General features: G+C 52.9%; 1 protein-coding gene across 3 annotated transcripts in view; it reads right to left on the bottom strand.

Moving 5' to 3' along the window:
- The window catches only part of TMEM184B (transmembrane protein 184B), a 48,563-nt gene extending 37,767 nt beyond the window's left edge, over positions 1 to 10,796 (bottom strand). For 2 of the 3 annotated variants that reach the window (XM_005655511.3, XM_001924228.6), the window contains exon 1: positions 10,646 to 10,796. The gene's annotated coding sequence lies outside the window, so the exon portion shown is untranslated. The remainder of the gene's footprint in view (positions 1 to 10,645) is intronic. The other variant, XM_013988203.2, reaches the window with a different exon arrangement.

The raw sequence follows: 23,344 nt of genomic DNA, 5'->3' as shown, positions 1-23,344 counted from the left end.
CAAGTCCAAGGGTAAGAGACTCAGGCAAGACTCTAAGCCTTACGAGTTTACAGCCCAGTGGGGAAGAAAATACACTCAAATACAAGGTTGCCGGGGCCAGTGGGACAGGGAATGAGTGCCCTGAGGGATCAGTATGACGACTTAGGGGAGGGGGAGAATAAACCGATCAAATGCAGGAGTCAGGTGGCAGCCAGACCTGTGTCCAAATCCTGCTTCTCACTGTGACCTGGACACGATGTTTGCTCTGCTCCTTTATCCGTATAGTGACCCACAGCCACCACGCTTGACGGTTCTTGTGCAGATGCGGGAAAGAACATACACGAGCACCCGGGCAGGAGCTGCGTGATTCCTGCGGCGGGGCTGGGTCCGCCCCGTGCCAGGCACCGGGGCTGGCGGATGTGAAACAGGCCTTGCCCCCTCCCCCAGGGCTCCCAACCCCACCATGAAGAGGACAGCTACCACTCACCCACTCAGCGAACACGGAACATCCAGGGCTGTGAGCATTACGTGGACTCTGCCCTAAAGGAGCCTGCAGCCCAGTCAGACACCTGAGACCCAAGGTAAAAGGCTTAAGTGCCAGCGGAGAGGAACAGAGAAAGAGCAGAGGAGGACAGAGGGCTGTGCGGAGGTGGAAACTGAGCTGGGCCTTGAGAGGCAGACAGGATGTGGGCACGTGGAGACGAAGGGAAGGAAAGGCAAGCAGGCAGAGGGAAGAGCATGAGCAAAGGCACAGAGGTGGGAAGGTGAGGAGATAGAGGGAGGAAAAAGAGACCAGTCAACTGCGGCTCAACAAGGGAGGCCGGGTAAACAGGGCCTGGGACAGGGCTTTGTTTATGTCAGTGGGGAAGGCTCTGAAGGCTTCCGGGGTCAGGAAATAAGCATATCAGAGCAAGGATTTAAAATGACGAATCAGACAACAGCAGTGTTTCAGAGGGGCCAACGGGAGGGGACTGCATTTCTCCAGGGCCAGGGCTAGGAGCCAGATTTCCCAAGAAACACCCAAACCCCCACATCTGGTCCACATTTGTGAAACCCAAGCCTGCATTTTTTTTTTTTTTAAGGCCACTCCAGTGGCACATGGAAGGTCCCAGGCTAGGGTTGATTCGGAACTGCAGCTGCTGGCCACAGCCACAGCCATGGCAACACCAGATCCAAGCTGCATCTGTGACCTTTGGCACAGCTTGCAGCAATGCTGGATCCTTAACCACTGAGGGAGGCCAGGGATCAAACCTGCATCCTCATGGATACCAGTCGGATTCTTAACCCTCTGAGTCACAACGGAAACTCCCAAGCCTGTATTTTTGATTAGCTGGTGGTCAGGGGCCTAAGTGCAGACGGCCAGCCCTTGAAGGGGTGGCCTTGACTTTCCTTCATTGGACAAGAGGTGACAATACATTCCTCAGGGTTCATGTTTACTTGATTTTATTCATTTTAATTTTTTTAAAAAGTCACATATTCACATGAATCAGCACTCAAAAGATATGAAGGGTCTCCAGTGAACAGTCTCCTGGCACCAGCCCCAACCCAGGGGCACCCAATCGCCAGCTTCTTGCGACTCCCCAGGGGCTCCGAGCAAATACAGTAGCAAAGGCACTTACTACTTCCCTTCACTTCACACGGACGCATGGCCCCGTGCCCACTTCTTTCACGGCGGTCTATCTTGGCAATGGCTCTGTATCTGTGCATGGGGTCTCCATCTTATTTCTTATGGCAGCAGAGTATTCTGTGGTTTGCACTGGCTCCTGGCCCCCTGCTGATGGACCTTCAGGTTGCTTCCAACCTTTTGCTATGAAAAATGAGGCAGCACAATTCCCCAGTGGCCTAGCAGTTAAGGATCGGTGTTGTCACTGCTGTGGCTCAGGTCACTGCTGTGGCACAGGCTTGATAACGTGGCCCGGAGAATTTTGGGGGGGCGTGGTCAGAAACATTTTAAAAATGAGGCGGCAATGACTAACCTTGCAAATCAGTTATTTTGCATATGCGGTAACTCCTCTGTCAGATAAATTCCTAGAAGTGCAACTGCTGGGTAAAAGCCTTTAGGCATCCGTAATTTTGAAAATGTTGCCAAAGAGGCAGCATACATTTTAATCACTCATCCAAAAAAAATAAGCTTAATTATTGGGGAAATTACTGACAATGTGTGGTTCCAAGGATGCCAGATGAAGAAACAGTAAAGAAAAGCCCCATTTTCAGCAGACTAAGAGAGCACGGGGCAGGAGATGGCTCTGAATCTGGATCAGCCCCAAGGTGCCCAGTGCCCTGGTCCACGAACTCACATTTCCTCACCTGTGAACGAAGGGCCAGACCCGCTTGGCCCCTTGGCCCTTCCCAGCACACAGAGGCTCTGGTGCCCTGGTCCCAGGGCAGGTGGAAGGGTGGACGGTGACTACAGTTTCCAGGACACCCAGCCTTAATTGGTCTCCCTGGGCACTGGCGCCAGGGGAGGAGCAGACAGGCCAGGACTGTGCACGAGAGGCAGGCCTGGCAGGGAGGGGGTGGGAGTAGAGTCTGGCCATCCTGCATGAGCGATAAGCATCTCTTGGCACTTCCCCTGCACGAGCTGGAGGGGCACCACAGCCACGCAAGACACACTCAGGCTCTGTGACACTCACTGCCGTGTCCATCATGGACCTGTTACGTAACAGCAAGGGCCACCTAAACCTCACTCGTCACTCACCAAGCGGGCAGCTGGCAGAGGACAGAGGCGTGCCTCTGGGTTCCTGGTGTCCGCGCTGTGAGTGAGGACAGCCGGGCAAACGCCGCAGGCAGGGACCGGCTTCCTCCCACCCCCACACAGCTCCACAAACTGCAAATGGAAGAAACGGTCTTCTGCCCCCAGTGGAGTGGGGGCTACCTCTTGGCACACCAACCGGCACGGGAGAGGAAGAACCCTCGCCAACCTGCCCATTTCCTGTGCCCTGCTCCAGCACACTGGACGGCCAAGAACTCCTGTAAGTGAAAGCATACTCGAGTGCACTGAGGTTACTGCTACCGACATTTTTGTCACCACTGCACAGTGCCTCATTTTTTTTTTTTTTTTTTTTGGCTTTTTAGGGCTGCACCCAGGCTAGGGATTGAATCAGAGCTGTAGCTGCTGGCCTACGTCACAGCCACAGCAACATCAGATCCCAGCCATGTCTGCAGCCTCCACCACAGCTCACGGCTCCTTAACCCACTAAGCGAGGCCAGGGATCGAACCTGCATCCTCATGGACACTAGTCGGATTTGTTTCCACTCCCCATGAAGGGAACTCCTGTATCAACCTTTTTTTTTTGTTTTTTTTTAGGGCTGCACCTGTGGCATATGGAGGTTCCCAGGCTAGGGGTCTACTCGGAGCTACAGCTGCCAGCCTACACCACAGCCACAGCAACACCAGATCCTTAACCTACTGAGCAAGGCTAGGGATCGAACCTGCAACATCATGGTTCCTAGTTGGATTCACTTCCGCTGCGCCACGATGGGAACTCCTCAACCTTTTTTTGGGGGGGGGGTAAAGCAAATATGTACTGTTTGGAGCATCTAGACTTTCACATACCTTATTTGTTTAAAACCCACTGACAAACTCGTGCAGAGATGCACTTCTCTTCCTGGAGGCGAGGCCTTGACGACAAGTGCTCTGGGGGAGTTCGCCCCCTCCGCTCCTCCACTGACCTGCCCGTGCGTGTGCTCCAGGTGGCCCCACTACCTGGAAGGCCTCCCCACTTCTGCACCTACCACCTGCCACCGTCAGGGCCCCCAGTTCAACTGCCTTGTCCCCAGGGAGCCTCAGCAGAACAGACTGCTGCCTCCTGGGGCCCCCACTGCTTCGACCTGGTGCTCCATTAATGTGCTTTCCACGTCTAAGCAGCAATTCCACCTGCCGGGCTTCCCAGTGGGGCTGCAGGCTCCCTGGGGGCATGGCTGTGCTGGAGGGGCCACTCACAGCAGCGAGGGCCCAGGATTTGAAATGGAAAACCCAGGTGCTTCCTTCCACAGGATCTTAGGCAAATTCAGTCTATCCATCTATGAAAGAGGTGCAATAATTCCAAGATTCCAGGGCCACTGGGAGGATAAAATGAAACGATATTTGTGAAAAGTAATTTGTAAACTGCAAAGTCCTACACCAATTCCGGTAAGGATTAGTCATATTAGTACTAATTAGTATGTTAATATTAATTAATATTAGTTTTTTCACACATATCCCTTCACCAACACCTATCATTGCACCTGCAGGCGCCCAAAATGACTGCTGATGGAATCCCAGATTTTCCGTTCATTCTAGATGGAATAAAAAAACACAGCTGCTAGAGATGGAGACCAGAAGCCTCTGCCGGGGCTGCAGCAGCAGCAGCCATGGGGTTAGTTAGCTTTCCCTCGGAGCTTTCCTGTAAGTGATGACCCAGACGGCTCTGGGGAACGGCACCAAAGCAGAGCGGAGGTGCTCGGCCACCTGCCAGTAGGACAGGGCCTCCCTGAGGGCGGGCTGTCCACGGCAGGGGGCACGGGGGCGATAAAGGCACCAAACTCCACGCATTTCTCTCAGCATGGGAAGGCTATCTGATCTGAAAATCCCTTCCAGGGCGACAGAGATGGTAACTTCTAGAGGTCTCACTCCACCCCCTTTGCTGAGGTGAGGGACAGCCACCCAGGACAACCCATGGCCAGAAGCTATAGGGTCCGCAGACCAAGGTTCCCCAGTAAGGAGACTGGAGTCTTTAGGAGGATCACCAAACAGATTTCAGGTTGGAAAAGGACACACACACACACACACACACACCCTTCTCCATCCCGTCTTCACCTGACTGTAAAGACCTGCTCTCCCTCCAAAAAGAAACAGGCCCCCCTGAGGGGCCAGGGCTTTCCATCCTGGAACCTTACCCGAGCCCTGTGGCAGCCAGGAGGTGGGCGGAGGGGGATGAGCAGCCCCACTGGAGGGCAAGTGCCTGGCCCAAGGGCATCACCAGGCCCTCTGACTCCGGGCAGCGCTCCGCCTGCCCTCACGCCACAGTGCCATCCACCATCCGGGGGGGACCACATCTTTCCCACGGACACCTTGAAATAAAGCCCCGAGGGCTCTGTTTTAGGAAGTCTCTCATTCTTCCCTGTCTACGGCTAGCTTTTCCGCGTCAGGGGTTCTGACTCGGCCTTCTGTGAACAGTGGGATAATGCAGGGTTACGCCCAGAAGGAAAAGGTGCTCAAGCTTCAACAGTGAGTATTTCTTGCTTATTAGAAGTTGGGGTGATTTTTATTCTTACCCTTCAATCTTTTGTGTTCCAAATTTAATCAGAAAGTACTGTTTTCAAAAGCAGAGAAGTCTACTGTTTCTCACAGGCTGAAACACTGAGATCAACACTGCAAACTTTCCGTGAAATACTTAATTAGTTGTGTGTGACTTTTTTTAAACATGGTGGAGCTGGAAGTGACGCAGGTCAGGCACAAAGCTTTTCTGGGTGGGATCTTCCCTCTCTGGTTTCCGCCCCAGAGGAGAAGGGAAAGGAGGTGACCCTGGGGCTTCCTGCCTCCCAGCCCAGGCCTGAGACTCCAGACCATCGGCTGGAGCCTTCCCTTGGGCAGACCCAAGGCCATTTAATGTACCTGTCAGCTCCTGATATAAACTCAGTTCTAGTAAACCAACCCTGCTCTGATCTGTCACTTCTCAAGAATAATTCCAGCCTTATCCTGAGTGGCAATGATACTAACTCACCCAACCATTAGTTTGTTTAATCAAAAGCTATTTCAGGAGTTCCCATGTGGCGCAGTGGAAACCAATCTGACTAGGAACCATGAGGTTGTGGGTTCGATCTTGCTCAGTGGGTTAAGGATCCAGCACTATCGTGAACTGTGGTGTAGGTTGCAGATGTGGCTCAGATCCTGTGTGACTGTGGCTGTGGCTTAGGCCAGCAGCTATAGTTCCGATTTGACCCCTAGCCTGGGAACCTCCATATGCCACGAGGGCGGCCCAAAAAGCAAAAAAAAAAAAAAAAAAAAAAAAAAAGGCGAGTTATTTCAGCACCTACTTGGTGCATGGCATCATGCGAGATACTGAGCCACCATTAACCCAAGACTGGAAAAACGACCAATCAGACAGAGGCCCCGTGTCATCCTTCTAACCCAAGTGTAGGGTTTCAGATGCACTAAAACAGCAGCAAACAGGAATGTGAACAAACGCTAATTCCAGCGCCTCCCCTCCCAAGGCTCAGGCAAAGCTGGGGCCAAGTCCCTGATAAGAACGCTGGCAGCTTAGCTGCACTGCATTAAGGTACCTGCCCTGTATCCCACCCGGCAGACAAGATGGGGAGGGCAAAAAAGAAAACCTGAAACTTGGGGATCATCCAAACTTCTCCCCCTTCCTGTCCTCTTTGAGGCCGAGAAGATCATATCCAATTAACATTTACTCAAGGTCTACTATGCGCTGAGCCCCGATGCCAAACAATTCTGCAGACAAAGAACAGCAGCCCTTGGCTTTGCATATGTAAAGGTTCCCCCTACCTGGAACCTGCTTCCTCTCCTTACACACGGTGACAGCTTAAATGTCACCTCGACAGCCAAGTGCCTACCCAGGAAGGAATGCCCCGTGTTCCCTCAGAGCACCCAGGACAACTGGAACAGCTCCCTCCCCAGCTGGACTCGGCTCTCTGCACTCCCAGGCACACAGGCAATACCTCTTCCCTGAATGAATTAAACAGGCTGTAAGGTATTAACAAAAGCCAGTGTTTACTGAGCATGTCCTATGTGCCCAGGGCTGTGCTGAGCTCCTCGGAGACATCAGGACGTGACGGCCACACGATGGCTGTATTACTATTACGCCCCTTTTACAGATGAAGGAAAGGGCATCATCTTCCCGCTACTTTTTTTTTTTTCTGGGCCCAGAGCATGCATAAGTTCCCAGGCCAGGGTTCGAACCCAGCAGTGACAACACTGGATCCTTAACCCACTGAGCCACCAGAGAACTCCTCCCCCCATGTTTAAAGTATGGGAATTTGAACCTGATAAGCAACGTGTCCGAGGCCACAGGGCTAACGAGAGAGGGAAGTTTCAACCGCAGTCCCAATTCTCTCTCTAGAATGCTCAGCTGACCTCCCGCTCTCCCCATGACCACTTCTGTCCCCTTCCTGAATTCTCAGCCTCCTCTCCTAAAGCACCCAATTCATTAGTCTTCTGATTCCTCCCCGCATGTGCTACACCCATGGGCTCCCACAGCTGACATGGACCCCCTCAGCTGTGCCTCAACAGATGTCTTGTGCGAAGACCCCTAGTCTTCCAGCCCTGCAGGGAAGGAGGAACCGGGGTGCTCAGCTGGCCGCTCAACACCCAGCAAAGCAGGTGGGTGGGGCGGGCATCCCCTTCATGACCCCGCACGTGGGATCTGGCAGTGAGAGCCGGCTCCCTGAGCCCCAGTTCCCACGATGTCCCCAGTCTCCTCTGCCTGTGTTTACAGCACTGACGAGCACAGGGGCCTGGGAGATGGACAAGCTCAACAGTGCTCACCTGGGCAAGGCAGCTGCCCACCCAGATCCACAGTGTGAGGAGGCGGCAAGGACCTGCGAGACCCAGGACAGCCAGGAAGAACCTCGGTTCCAGCTCAGGGAGCCACCCCACAGCCAGCCCGGCTGGGGTAGAGCAGACACCATTGCAGCAGTGGGCTCCGGAGGCCTGCCCTGAGTCACGCAGGGCTGTCAAGACCAGAAGCTGCTGGAAGAATAAAAGGGAAAGGCAGCAGGGACTAACAAAGATGCCAGTGACCTGAGGGAAAGCAAAGGGGAGAGAGGCCCAGCCTTCCTGGAGCTACTTGCGGGAAGAAAGGAAGACGACGCGGCCATGCTGTCCTGTAACATCCGGCTCAGGGAGCCTCTTCCTTTGGGAAACTTGCAGTGCTCCCTGTTGACTGCAGCAGAGTCAAGTTCAAATTCCTCAGCAGGACCTTCAAAGGTCTTCATGCCCCGGGCCCACCTCGGCCACATCTGGGAGGTATTTCAGGCCCCCACACCTCTGCCCAGAAGGCCCTCTCCCTCCAGGGCAGAGCAGACCTGTCCTTCACGGCGCAGGATGTGTCACTTTTAGGATGACGCCTGGCACACTCCAGGGTTAGCGGGGAAGAGCATGGGCTCCGAGGTCAGCTCCACGGACCAGCGCGGCTTTACCCTCCTAGGCTGCCGCCTCTGCAAAGGGTGAAGGTAACCGCCCCACCTCCCTGGGTGGTGGGAGGATGAAACGCAGTAATTCATGCAAGTGCTTTGAACTGTGCCTGGCACACAGTAAGTGCTTAATAAACGAGCTGTTGTTCCCATTGTCTTCTGGCCCTGTTTCCACCACAAGCAGAGCACTGTCTGTGGCCTATCTGTTACACGGTGAACGGCCTCAGGCAACCACAGCCTCTGAGAAGACACCACCCACCACACAGCACCGCGCTGGGCACACAGTAGGTCTTCAGCCAATGCTCACTGCCCATGAAGGTCCAGAGGCAGGCCCCCAGAGCTCTCCCAGCTGCTGACTTTCCCAGCTGCTCACACACCCAATCCCCAGTCTCGAGGCCCTGCAGTGAGAAGGGCTTTCAGTTACTTGGTTTCAAAACAATAAAGAGCCGTACTCTGCCTTCCCAGGCTGCATCCACTCGAGGGAATTTACGGGAGAAATGAGCACAGCAGGGACTGGAAATAGCACGGAGCTCCTCTCAAGGAGAGAGCTGGGCTGGCCCCGCCAGAAACCAGGAGCGAAACCTCAAAGGCAGAGGAGGAGAAAACAGCCTCCAGACACAGAACTCGGCCAACACCGCTGAACTAGGGCAAGATCACTTGCGCCCACTGTGCCTTGAAGCTCTCCTTCCCACCACCCGGAGACCTTTAGAAGGACTTCCTGGTATAACCCACTACCACGGGAGGGCAACTTCCAACACATCCAGAATCCCCAAGCAACTTCCAACACATCCAGAATCCTTAAGCAACTTACAACACACCCAGGATCCCAAAGGCTGCACAAAGGAACCAGGATGCCTGTAGTCTGGGGTGGGGGGAGTGGTGAGGGATGGACAGTGCCTTTTCCTGCACAGTGGCTATCATACTGGCTACCGGGGCCTCATCTTTGGATTGGGGTCACTGTCTATTTCCATCTCCCCAGCAAACTGGAAGCCCTCAGAGGCGGGGCACAAGGTCTCATTCATCTTTAGAGCATCTGGCACGGAGTAGATGCTCAGTAAGTTACAAGGTGGCAAGATCGGGCAGCAAGAGAGAGGTCCTGGTTCACCGACAGCTCCATCCGGGCCTGCCACGTACACAGACAAGGAGACATGGGCTCCCCCTGGGTGGAATGCTAGTCACCCTTCCAGCTCCAGCTCGGCTCTCCCCTCCTGTTGGAGCCTTCTCTGCTGGCCCTGTTCCCTCTCCCCCAGTGCCAAACCCACTCTGCATTCCCTCTATTTTATAGGTTTTCACATCACTGTAACTACTTGTTTCTAGGTTTGATTCCCCCATCAACCTGAGAGGTTTGTGTCCAAAGCCTGATAAAATGGACACATAGGTCTGACTGCTGGGGCCTTCCCGCTCCACCGTCCCCATCCTGATGGACACAGCCCCCGCTGGCAAGATGTCCTGATGTGCAGAATCCAGAGGGTCCACCAAGCACGCTGAAAAGGAAGGGCGACAGGCAGGGATGCTGCACACATACATAGCCTGTGAAGGAGTCACACCTCTGAGACCTGCGCCTCGGCTGCAGGTGCGTGAGCTTGTTTGCCTGGCGGCCTCGGCGGCACAATGGCCTCCAGGGCACAGATTGCTGCTTCTTTCCTTACATAAGGTACCAGGCAGTCAGATAAATAATACATGGCCTTCACCTCACACACAGGTATCAGACATGCAAACACCTGCTTTGCCCCACAGCTCCCTGGGTGTGTGTGCATGTGTAATGTCTGGCCTTGCACAACCCCAGAGGGGTAAGGGATGGGAACAGATAGCCATGCCCACCTCTCAACCCCATCACCTTGCCTTTGGCCTGGAGTCGACCAGCACTAGCCCCCAGCAGTGTGCTCAGGAAGGAAAGGTACAAGGTGGAGGCACACACTCTGAACCATCTCTGTGGTCCCTCTCCAAGCAAATATCTTTAGAGCCCCAGGTTCCCGTGGGGGACCCTCCGGATTGCCCACCTGTACACAAGGCGTGTGTACACCTTCAAGCATGCATCCCCAAAGGCCTGGCCAGGCCAGCCACCATCCCAGATCACAGCTACCGGCACAGGGCAAGGCTGACTCCCCCGCTCGCTCGGCAGTGCCAGGCGCCAGCACACCCACCGGGCGCACACAATCCCACTTGCAAACGGCCTGTCCATCCGCCTCCCCTCTCCCTCAGCCACCCCCACGGGCAGGTCCGATTACACTCCAGGCGCGGGCCCCGCCACGTTGGCGAGGAGGGGGCCAGGGCACACCCACGGGCGGCCCCGCGACCTCGCAGGGCGAGCAGGGGGCGCAGGGCGGCCCTGGCGGGGCCGCCCGACGCCCCTTCCCTCCGGGGCTAGGCCGGCCACCTTAGTCCCCTCCCCAACCGGGGACCCGCGGCCAAGGCGACCCATCGGGCGCCCCCAGAACGGGCCTCTCCAGAACGGAGCAGCACCCCCAGCCCCGGGAGCCCTCGGCCGCCCCCCTCAGGGCCTCCAGCGCAGGGCGAGCGGGAGGGGTACCTCAGGAGCCCATGGCGGCGGCGCGGGCGGGCGATGCTCGGCAGCTGGACTCTGCGGGAGAGGCAAGCGGACAGCACCGCAGCCCCGGCGTCTCGCCGCCGCCGGCGCGTCCGGGGCCCAGCGGAGTGCCGCCGCGGCGCGCCTGCGCACTGAGCGCGCCGCCGGGGAGGGCGGGGCGGCAAACCCGAGGCTGAGATCACCCGCCCGGCCTTAAAGGAGCCGCTGTCCCCTACCCTCGCCGCTGGGATGGTTCCCGGTTCTCCCGCCGCTCACAGACCTGCCAAGAGTCGCCTCCCCACCTCCATCCGACCTCCAACCCTACCCGCCGCTGAGCTTCTTGGAGTGCAGGGACAGAGTCACAGGCTCCAATCTCTGTCCCTGGCACTCGCTGGCAGTATGGCGCTACACTTCTTTTAACGCTAGTTGCCTCCATTTGGGCCCGTTTGAAGATGAAGCAAGATCGAACGGCAAGTTGTCGGCTGAAGGATGCATGTGGAACTGTGGAATGAATGTATAGAGAGGTGCTGTGGGCAGTAAAGCGAGATGAAATTGCAAAGTTGAGGATGCGGTTTTTCTTCCTCCTTCACTTAGCAGCGCTTTTTCTTGCCCCATCTCGCTCTAGGTGGCCTAACTAGCAAAATTCTTCAGATAGCATTCTAGTCACCTAGCCCATTTCTGTTTGCCAGGTCCACACCCAACTCGGTTTAACTGAAAAACAAAATCCAAGCAAGTTCTGGCTTTAATGTGTTCAAGATCCCCAAATTTATTTCTACCCCTAGCCCAGACTCCTCCCCCGAACTGTGTACTCAACACTTCATACTTGAGGTCCAAGAGGATCTCAACAGGCCCACTGAAGCCCTACTCAACATGCCCACAGTAGAACCATCTTTCAAAGGCAGAAGAGACCTGCACCTGCTTAGCCTCACAACAGCAGTTAGCAATTCCATCCTTTCAGCCCCAGCCCAGAACTCCTGCAGTCTTCTTTGATTGTTTTTTGTTGGTTTGTTTGTTTGTTTGTTTGTTTTTGTCTTTTCTAGGGCCGCACCCTAGGCATGTGGAGATTCCCAAGTGGCATGTGGAGATTCCCAGGCTAGGGGTCTAATCGGAGCTCTAGCCAGCCTACGCCAGAGCCACAGAGCCTTGGGATCCGAGCCACCTCTGCCACCTACACCCCAGCTCACGGCAATGCCGGATCCTCAACCCACTGAGCAAGGCCAGGGATCGAACCCGCAACCTCATGGTTCCTAGTCGGATTCGTTAACCACTGAGCCACGACGGGAACTCCTTCTTTGATTGTTTTTTGTTTTTTCTTTTCTTTTGGCTGCGCCCGCGGCATGTGAAAGTTCCCTGAGCCAGGGATGGAACCCACCTGTTGCAATGACAACACTGGATTTTTAACCAGCTCTGCCACCAGGAAACTCCAAGTCATCCTTGAATCTCTCCTCCCACCCCCTTACCCACTGGAGCAGGAAATTATATTGGCTCTACCAGCAAAATTGATCTAGCCTCTGACCACTTCCACTTCATCTCCATTGCTATCACCCCGCATCCATGATTATTGCAATATTCTTGTTAGGGACTGAATGTTTGTGTCCCCTTCCCCCATTCATATGTTGAAATCCTAACCCCCAATGTCAGGGCCTTAGGAGGTGGTTAGGTCGTATGGGTGGCGTCTTCATGGATGAGACTGGTGTCTTTAAAAGAGAGACACCAGGGAACTCTAGCCTTTCTGCCACATGAGAATATAATAAGAATCGCAGTCTGTAACCTAGAAAAGGGCCCTCACCAGAACCTGATCGTGCTGACAGCCACCCTGATCTTGGACTTTCAGCCTCCTGAACAACAGGAAATAAACGTCTATTGTTGGAGTTCCTGTTGCGGCTCAGCAGGTTAAGAAACCTGACTGATATCCATGAGGATGCGGGTTCGATCCCTGGCCTCGTTCAGTGGGTTAAGGATCTGATGTTGTCTTGAGCTTCACTGTAGGTTGCAGATGCGGCTCGGATCTGGCATTGCTGTGGCTGTGGTGTAGGCTGGCAGCGACAGTTCCAATTCAACCCCTAGCCTGGGAACCTCCATATGCCGCAGGTACAGCTCTTTAAAAAAAAAAAAAAAAGGCTGTTGTTGATAAGCCACCCAGTCTATGGTAATTTGTTCTAGCAGCCCAAGTGGCCCAGGATTATTGCAATGTTCTAACCTTTTTCCCTTTTTCCAAACTTGCCCCCTGTTCCAGTCTACTTTAATGCAGGAACCAGAGGGATTATTTTAAAACCTAAATCAGAACATGGCACTGCTTTGCTCAAAACCCTCCACTAGCTGCCCATTTCACAAAAGTAAGAGCCAAGGTCCTTAAAAATCCCAGCAGAAACTTGCTTCATCTAATATTCCACCCACCCAACCAGCCTTGTCTGATCTCTTCCCTTCTTCCCCCCTGCACTGACCCTTTGCTGTTCCTAGAACAAATGAAGCACTGTTGGCCTCAAGTCCTTTGCATTGGCTGTTCCCTCTGCTGGGATTGCTGTTCCCTCAGGTATCTGAATGCTCCCTCCCTCACTTTCTGCAACGGTTTGCTCGCATATTCCCCACTCAGCAAGGCTTGCCCTGATCACCTGAGTAACATCGCCAAAGCCACTACATGCGGTCCTGATGCCCCCTCTCCAAGCTCTAGCTGTCCCCCACGTCATTTAATTGCTGTCATAACAGAGTTTGCCTGATTTACTATTCGGCTTCCTCCCGTAAAACATAAGCCCTGCAAGAACAAAGATTTTTGTCCTTTTTCTTTCCTGATATAATCGCAGTACTTAGTATAAGGGCTAGTATAGAGAACATGTTCAAAATAAATTTGTAGCATGAATAAAGATCCTCCAGAAAGAGTCCTATAGGGAAATTCCTTCCCAGCTCCAGGTAGGAAGTTGCTCAGGGCTTTCCCAGCAAACAAACAAGACTTATCATCACCATTTGTTCATGACTTCCTGGCTCTTCCTCTCTACACAGGAACCCCTCCAGGGCAAAGTCCTGGTCTCATTTATCTCACCATATCTTATGCTTACATGGAAACCAGACACCACCTGACATTCAGAGCAGTCAGGCCAAGCCACACTCAAATGCCGGTTCTCAGCCCCTGTTCAACAGGGGCATTCTTTGGGTCTCAACTTACAGAGGCCCCAGGCTGGCAGGGGCAGGGGCAGGGGCAGGTGGTGGGTATTTTTAGGCTTGGGTTGCCAGAAAGGGGCTCAAAGACAGAAAGTCACCTGGCCTGAATGACATGGCAGGTAAGCAGCAGGTGGCACTAGGAGCCTGAGTTGGTGGCTTCCCGCCTTGCCTCATCCTGTCCCCAGCTAACTTTTTTTTTTTTTTTTTTTTTTGTCTTTTCTAGGGCCGCACTCACGGAACATGGAGGTTCCCACGCTAGGGATTTAATTGGCGCTGTAGCCGCCGGCCTACGCCACAGACACAGCAACGATGGATCCGAGCCAAGTCTGCAACCTACACCACAGCTCACGGCAATGCCAGATCCTTAACCCTCTGAGCAAGGCCAGGGATCAAACCCGCAACCCCATGGTTCCTAGTCAGATTCATTAACCACTGAGCCATGACAGGAACTCCTCCCCAAGCTAATTTAGAAGATAAACATTTACCCCCTTCCATGGCCTCCCTGCTCCATGCAAATACCCATTCACCCTGGCTCAAAGATGCCACTCACCTCCCTCTCCTCTCCCTTGCATGTCTAGGGCCACCATCTTGGTTCAGGTCCCCTTCCTTCTGGAATATTATAACAGTTCCCACCACCAGTCAGCTTTACCCCTGCTCACTGGTTACTAAAGGAAGAATTCTACTCTTCCTTCAAAGGCCAGATCAGATGTAATTTTTTGGTTCCTTCTTAATCCCCACCTCCCCCACTCTTCCCTCCCCATTCTGCTTTAATTAATTTCTCCCTTAAAAATATCAGAAATAATCAGAAGCTCATCAAAGAACAGTTAAGTAAATTATGGTAGATCCATACCATGGTATATTAAAACAGCCTCTTGGAGTTCCCTTGGTGGCATGGCAGGTTAAGGGTCCAGCGTTGGCACTGCTGCAGGTTGAGTTGCATGGGTTAGACCCAGAACTTCCACATGCCACAGATGCAGCCAAAATAAAAATGTAAATAAATTCATTTTAAAAACAGCATCTTTACACATTTCAAATAACACAGGCAAGTAATTAGGAATAATACTAAATGAGGAGTTCCTGTCATGGCTCAGTGGTTAACGAACCCGACTAGGATCCATGAGGATGCGGGTTCGATCCCTGGCCTCACTCAGTGGGTTAAGGATTTGGCGTTGCCGTGAGCTGTGGTGTAGGTAGCAGGTGCGGCCTGGATCCTGCGTTGCTGTGGCTGTGGTGCAGCTCTGATTCAACCCCTTGCCTGGGTATTTCCATATACTGCAGGTGCAGCCCTTACTTAAAAAAAAAAAAAAAATATATATATATATATATATATATATATATATATATAATTTAAAGAACTGATTTGTTGTCCCCTTGTGTTTTCTTCTCACTGTGCATCATAAATCATCTGAATGCATCTGTTTCCCCCACAAGACCAAGGGCCTCTCGAAGGTAGCAGGGACCAGATTGGATTACTTCTGCATCCAAAACCCACTCCTAGCATTGATAGGGCAGTGCAGAGGAAAGAGCCAAGGCCTCAGCAGTGCAGGCTGATGAGTGGCCCAGAGCACTCCGGATCTTTTACCTGCCCTCTCTGTGCCTCCCACTTGTCCCCAAGGATGCTGTAGGAGCACCTGGCGGGGCAGCGTGGTGTGGTGTGGACCAGCTCCATTTACTTCCTAGCATAGTAGTATGGTCTTAGGAATGGGGCTTTGCCTCTCTGAGCCTCGGTTTCTCCATCAATATGTGTGAAAATGTTGGTACAGTATTTTGCACACGACTGACAATCATGATGCTCTCGGCCTCTTGGGTGTTATGTGTGTGTTTTCCTAAGAATTCCGAAGTTGGTTTCAGTACTTGTCTCTGATTGGCCCATCTTGAGTCACTTTACCTTCTTTGAGCCAATCATCGTAGCCAAGAACTGCAGTGCTCCAATTGGCCAGGCTTAGGTAAATGGCCCCACCCCTGAAGCCAGTGGGAGGAGTCAGTCCCTTCTGAACCAAAAGTACTGAGAGAGAGGGTGGGTCCCTTAAGGAAAATGGGACGCTGTGACCAAGGGAACCAGAAAAGAGTGTTGAGGACGAAAGAACTTCAGATGTTCCGCAACTAAGGGAGTTTCAGTGGCTCAGAGTCAGTGTCAGTGACTCTCCAGGTCACCCAGAAAGGAAGATCAGGTACAGGGCAGAAGTGTAACCTCAAGCAGAGCAGAGATAGGGGGAACTAGGAGAGCCATCCAGATGGGGTGGCTCTTTGGAGGCCTTTAGCCTGTGCAGTGGCCATGAGGCGGGAGGTAGATGGGCTCCAGGATGACATTTGCAACTAGCCTCTTATTTATACTTCCTGAGGAAGGAGATAGGCGGGCTCCGGGATAAACATTTACAACCAGCCACCTATCTATGCTTCAAGATAGAAATAACAGGCACAAGGCAAATAACGGGTACTTGTCTTCTGTGAACTTAATGTCATGTGATGACAAGATCAAAAGAGGGGCTGAGCCCTGCTTGGACGGAACAAAGAGGTCCTGTACTCCCCATCCACAGGATCGGGGAGACGCCAGCTACGCATGCGCAGAGAGACCCTTCTGGGTCAGAAAGGGAGGGGTGCCAGGCCGCAATAAATCCGGATCACCTTCCCACCATGCTCTGCTTTGGATCCATCTTGGCCAAAAGATGTGCACTCAGATCAGGGGAGGGCCCTAGATCTGGTCAGGTGTGAAAAATAAAACAAACTAACCGGCCAAGGGAAGACAAAGACCCAGAGGAACTGTCCTATATAAGTAATTTAAATCACCTCCCTGGCGTGCTCTTCCTTCAGGGGGACGCCCGCACGCTCCCATCTCCTTTGGGTGTGTATTACCGCTTTACTTCTGCCTGAGATAAATAGTCTAATTCTCTGTATTTCTGTGCTCTCCCACATGTTGTACAGTGTTCTAACAATAAATTTTACACCTATTTTTACAGTCTTAGCCTCCTTGAATCATTCTTGCTTTCAACAGGGGGCAAGAATCAAGGCAATTCTGCTTTTAGCCTCTAACCAGTCTAGTGGCTAGGATTCCTGGTGTTCATCCAGGCTGCCCAGGTTCAATTCCTGAGCAGAGAATTAAGACTTTGCTTCAAGCCATCATCCACTGCCCTCTCTTCGAAATCAGCCAGACCGCCTGGTTCAAATCCCACTCCACCACTGACAGTCTGTGAGACTTTGAGCAAATCACTTAGCTTCTCTGAGCCTCAGTTTCTTCATCTGTAAAATGGGATTAATAACCACGCCATCAATTCAGAGCTGACGTGAAGATGAAATGAGATAACACAAGGAAGGCTGTTAGCATGAGGCCTAGCACACTCTAAGCACCCAGGAAATGCTGTTTCTAATATTTATAAACAGTGAGAAGGTCAGTCCTCAATTTCCTTTTTGCAAAACCGGCCCAATTAGGCTGATTTTGATGAACCCATCTCAAACTCTGCCATCAGTGGGTTCTAGTCCCAGCTACCACCTTGCATCTGGCGGCAGGGCCTTGCCGCTGCTATTCCCATCACCCAGAACATGCTTGCGTCTCCTCACTCTCTTTCCTTACTTCTTGTTAATTTCTGCCCCTCCCTCGGTTCCTGATTAAAAGTTGATTCCCAGAGTTCCCATTGTGGCTCAGCGGTAACGAGCCCAACTAGGATCCATAAAGACGCAGGTTCGATCCCTAGCCTTGCTACGTGGGTTAAGGATCGTGCGTGACTGTGGCGTAGGCTGGCAGCTGCAGTTGTGATTTGACCTCTAGCCTGGGAACTTCCATGTGCCACAGGTGCTGCCCTAAAGAGCAAAAACAATAAAAAACAAAAAAAAAGTAAAGTGGATCCCCCTGGATATGTCATTAAATGGAAAAAAAGAAAATATACAGTATTGGATGTATCTTTATGCAAGTATTTATGTGCGTGAGAGAGAGAGAGAGAGAGTGTGTGTGTGTGTGTGTGTGTATGATTTAAAATGCATAGAAATTTTCTGGAAGATAGGCGAATGGGCCCTCAGAGGAACAGAGGGCGAGCAAGGACTAGGTCTTAGTCATCTTTGCATGCTCAGCACCAGACACACAGGGTCATCAGCTTCATCACAACTGCTATTCACTGAGCAATTGCTACGCGGAAAGCAGTGCGCTCAGCTCGTCATTCTTTCAGCAGGCAGCAGCGACTGCCATCTGGCAGATGAGGAAACTGAGGCACAGAGAGGCATCATTATCTGGTCAAGGTCACACCTGAGCCACCTGGCCCACACAAGGCCCTTGTGGATATTTGATAAATGAAGCCAGGCTCTACACCAGCCCCCAGAGGGACCCAGGAAGGGAAAATGCTTTCTGACCTCACAAAGCCTTTCCTGTTGGGTCGTGACATTCAGGGACTCAACAGCCATTAGCAAGGAGAACAAGGCCATTCCTGGGTGACCCTATTTTGGGTTTGTACATGTGTCAGAATAATCAGGGATGTGGCTGGTGATGATTTACAGGTTGCTGTGTTGGAGTTCCCGCTGTGGCACAGGAGGTTAACGATCCAGCGTTGTCACTGCAGTGGCTCGGGTTGCTAATGTGGTGCAGATCTGATCCCTGGCCAGGGAACTTCCACATGCCACAGACGCACCACCACCACCCCTCCCCCGCCGCTCCCGAAAAATAGATATAGGTTGCTGCAAAAAGAGCCTGAGTTGGAGATATAAGAGGAGGAGCTTCCTCTTTCTGTGTCTGTCAATTGCCCAAGCACATACACACACACCCGCACCTTCAGCCTAGGTGAGGGAGGTCCCACTTCAAACTTACCCAGCCAAAATAAACAAGCAAATGAAAACAGGCCAAAGAGGAGGATTTACTGCCAGTTTCCTTGGAATCGCTAGGAACGTGATTCAGGTTCTCTACAAAATCCCAGATTGCAGCCAACTCTCTGGAGCGTTTGCCGTCAGGAAAGGGAGGTGCACCCACAGGTCAGGGCTGTGCAGGGAGGGGGGCAGCTCAGTCCACGTTTCCTTGGAAAGGTTTTAATGAGAGGGAGGAGAGAAGGGGAAAGAGGCCTGGGTGTCCCAGTCTCAGAGCCGAGGTGACTCAGTAAACCTGGATGGGATGAGTTCAGACGGGCTGCACCTTAATCACAGGTGCTTTGAAGATGCTGGGATAAAAGGCCTTGGGAGGCATAATTACCTGAGATGCTGTTCTCCCAGGGGCCTGCAGGAGCTCCAGTTACTCTCTGCAGGGATGTGTTGTGGGGGTTCCCAGGGGTGCCGTCTTAAAGGGGCAGTACCCCAAGGCTGGGCCCCCTGCTCCCTGCACGCCAGCTGCTGACTGGACCGCTCTCCCATCTTCAGTGAAGCCAGGCTCCAGATGTGTGGCTTCCTGAACGTCAGTAGGCCATGGGACACGGCCTCACATGGACAGTTGGGAGGACAGGAAGATGCTGTTGGTGCCTCGCTAGGGTGAAAGGAAAGATGGCAGGGAGCAGACCAGAGGAAGAGGAGGGGACGGCAGCTAGGTGTCACCATGGCAGCGTTTATCCTGCTCACCAGACCCCTTCTCCCTCAACCACCCACGTGTAGACAGGAAAGCAGGCCCCAGAGAAGTGTGGCTTGGGCGAGAGATGTCTGGTGATGGGCCAGTTGGAGGTTGGAGCTTGGAATGTATTTACTCCTCTGAGTGATTAGTTGGGTTCCTGTGGGCGCCTGTGTTGCAGGCTCTGGGAAAGAGGATGTGACGCGGGGGCTCAGCCTTCTTAGCTGGAACTATTCCCATATCTGTTTCTGAAATAGAGTGTGGATGGGGGAGGGGGAGGGAGAGAAGGAGTGAGAATGTGGGGGTGGAAGGCTCTCCACTTAGCTAAAGCTACATTGGAGGGGCCCCCACAGGAGCCGCAGGCAGGGGTCTGCCTGATCCACTTCCCCGTGGGAGGCCCTAGCTTGGGGGGGCATCAAAATGTGGGTAGGAAAGGAGAGCAGAGGCCACCACCCAGGAGGCAGCAGGCCAGTGGCTGGGCAGTTTAGCTTTATGGGGGGAATTGACCGAACTAAGTTCAGAGGAAGCCCAATCCCTCCTTTTGTCCCAGGCCAAGTTCTCCTGGCGTCTCCTCCTCATCTTCTTTCTCCAAACCCTCTGCCACCCCGTCTTCAACCCCCTCCTCAAGGGTTCTTTAGACTCCAAACAAGAGCAGACTTCTTGGATTCTCAAAACCACCTCCTCCCACCCCTCATCCCCAGGGAAGTTTGTTCCAGGCAGTTTGTCCTGCCAGAAGCTTCTCTTCTCAGCGCTGGCTCTGCCTCTGTCCCCACTCTCCACCGCCCATCCCCACCCCCAAGTCAAAAGGCCACCCGCTGGTTTTTAGAAGAGTGGTTACCAGTGTGTCTCAGGGGGCACCCTGCACGGGAAGGGGCGTGCGGGAACTTGCTGGGGCAGTGACAATCGCCCACATCCCGTCAGGTGGTGATTACAGAAGTTGTATAGAAAGACGTAAGAAGCACTGGATCCGTGCGCATGTACGATGTGTGTTTCTCTGTACATAAGCTATACTTCAATTCTAAAAAACGAAAAGGAGCGAGGGGAAATGGTCAGTAGGAATCTTGCTTTCCGGCCAGCTTCCCCCCCTTTTCCTCGGCTCGGTTGCTTTGAGCCCGCTGACCACACCCTCCTCCTGAAGCCCCGCCCCCATCAGGCTCCTCCCTCTCTGGCCACGCCCCCGTGGTCTGGCTCTGAGAACCCGGTTCTCCCCCAACTGGTTCCAGCTTTCTGTCGGCGGTCCTGGCTGTGCCCTCAGGCTCCCAGGCAGGTGGCCTCAGAGCCTGCGAGTCCTCCCTCTCTCTGGGCCAAGAGCAGACCTCTGTTCAGAAGCGGTTCCGTCATCCTTGCCTTCTGGATGATTGTGACCTTAGCTCCCTGACCTCTCCATCTCTTCTCCATCCTCCAATCTCCCCGCCCACTGTTGCCAGATTCATATTCCTCAAGTTCACATCCGTCGTGCCCTCTTCTCTAATCAGCAGTTCCCCACAGTGCAGGCACAGGGGCGTGGAAGTCAGGCGAGTGGGATCTGGCCTCTGCCTGCCTTCTGCCTCCTCCAGCCTCGGCTGCTGTAGGTCTCCTTTCCCCTCTGTGCTCCCTAGTTTGAGTAAATCAGGCTAGTTCATGCCTCTAGGCCTTTCTCTCTCTCTCTCTCTCTTTTTTTTTTTTCAATCTAGGGCCGAACCCATGGCATATGGAAGTTCCCAGGCCAGGGGTCAAGTGGGAGCAGCAGCTGCCAACCTACGCCACAGCCACAGCCACTCGGAGTCTGAGCTGCATCTGCGACCTACACCACACACAGCTTGCAGCCACACCAGATCCTTAACTCACTGAGCTAGGCCAGGGATCGAACCAATATCCTCATGGACAACAGTGGGGTTCATAACCCGCTGAGCCACAGTGGGAAGTCCTTTCCCCCCCCTTTTCTTTGGGGGGGGGGCTCCTCTGGGCCTTTGCATATGCTGTTTCCTCTGTCGGAAATGTCTGTCCCCTCCTCAACCCCTATCCAGTCAACTACTCACATTTCAAGGCTCAGGTCAGGTATCTTTGAATCACCTTCCTGATGACATCGCCTTCCTTCCTCCTTTGTCCCTCGTTCACTGGGCTTCTCACACTGGATTTTGGATTGGGATGAGCCATTTGCTAACCTGAGTCTTTGCCCTGACCTTGGTCCCTGGAAGCCAAGTCACACCTTGTGTTTGAAACGTGTAGTTCCCATTGCTGAGCACTTACCAGGTGCCTGGCTATAGTGAAAGCTAAGATCATGGGTTGTGGAGGAGTCCCCTGGTGGCTCAGTAGGTTAAGGATCCAGTGCTGTCACTGCTGTGGCTCTGGTTACAGCTGTGACTCGGATTCAATCCCTGGCTGAGGAACTTCAAAAGAAAAAAAAAAAAAAAAAAAAAAAAAAAAGAGCAAGCGAGCATGGGCTATGGAGCCAGCCTGTCTTCTCTGTGCTTCAATGTCCTCATCCATAAAATGGGTATAATACACCCACCTCCTAAGACTGTTAATGAGCAGAGGGTTGGAAACAGGGCCTGGCACTGTGAGCCGCCAATTATTTCAGCGCTTATGCACATGTGTGGTTGTATTTAATCCTACAACCTCTGAAGCAGCTATTATCACCTCCACTTTACAGAAGAGGAAACCAAGACTCAGGCAATGCCCAAGGCTGCAGAGAGACCCAGCCAGCTCTCTGGACTCGAGCCCTGGGCTCTCCTCCCCTCACCCTGTACATCCATTCCACCTTGGCCCAGGACCTGGCATCCACGGGCCCAGTCAATGTTTGTTTGTTGCATGACTAAAAATGATTCACCAAGTGGCATGTTTGCCCCCTCCAGTCTGGGCAAAATTTCTGGGCAATTGTTTGGCGTACTTTATAAAAATAAACTGTTTGCATGGTTGACGCATCCTGGTCACTCCTCTGGTCTCAGCTTAAATATCACTTCCTCAGAGGCTGTCAGCCACCACCCCCTCCCATATACATTAGCTCCCTGAATAAGAAACACAGGAAGGAGAAACCAGAAACCAGTGAGGATCGTGGGTAGGAACACAGTGGAGGGGCCGGGATGGGTTCTCTGCAACGTGACTTTCATCCGGCTTTGTGATTACACATGTAATACCTCCCCAAACCAAACTTTAAGCCAAAAAGGGAGGGGGACCCAAACGCATTATTAAAATTAATAAAACCACTACATAGAACCCAAAGAATAACTTCAAGTTACTTCTGGGCACTGTACTTTGCCAGTCTTTCCTTAGATACATTCTAAAGGGGAAAAAAACCCTGTCAAAACCTCTTTACTCCATAGGTATAGTAATATTAAAATTGTAATATTTTCTCTTTTGGCCGTGCCTGCAGCATGTGGAAGTTTCCAGGCCAGGGATCAAATTCGAGCCATAGCAATGACACCAAGTCCTCAACCACTAAGCTACCAGGGAACTCCCACACACTTACTGTTTGATGTCTGGGGCTGGAGTCACTGACTAGTCACCCCACTCCAAGGCCTCCTGTGGTTCATTACAGGACCCCAAGCTTTGAGGAGCACCCTCCATCCCTGGTGACTGGGAATAAGGACCCACTTCCGCCTCAGCCCCCCAATGGAGGGCCAGCAGGAGACCCTTTACCAGGCCTGAGCCAGCTATGGGTTCACAGGGTCTTCAAATGCCAGCACTGGAAGGGACCTTAATTATGGGGGGGGGTTGTTGAGCTATACCCAGGATTTATAAGTGCTCTGGGGGGGGGCCTCTCAGAGCCCTCCACCCCTTCCCCAGGCTGAGCTCTTGCTTGCGGGTGGACCATGGCGAAAGTGGCCCTTGGGTTGCATGAGAAGTAGGACAGTAATGTGTGTTGGATAAACATGGATTGCTGACAAATTCTTTTACAAGCTGGTCACAGGCAGGCAAGGCTGAGGGCTGTTCCTTTATCAAAACTTGGCTGAAGGAAACGCCCAGGGTCATCTGTGGCACAGTTGCCACTGGACCCAGGAGAGCTGTGGCCTTGGACAGTATTTTACCCTCACTCAGTTTCTTCTGAAGGCAGGAGA

The sequence above is a fragment of the Sus scrofa genome, chromosome 5, assembly GCF_000003025.6.
Source record: "Sus scrofa isolate TJ Tabasco breed Duroc chromosome 5, Sscrofa11.1, whole genome shotgun sequence".
Taxonomy (NCBI): Eukaryota; Metazoa; Chordata; class Mammalia; order Artiodactyla; family Suidae; genus Sus; species Sus scrofa.
This window is presented reverse-complemented; position numbering and strand designations above follow the sequence as displayed.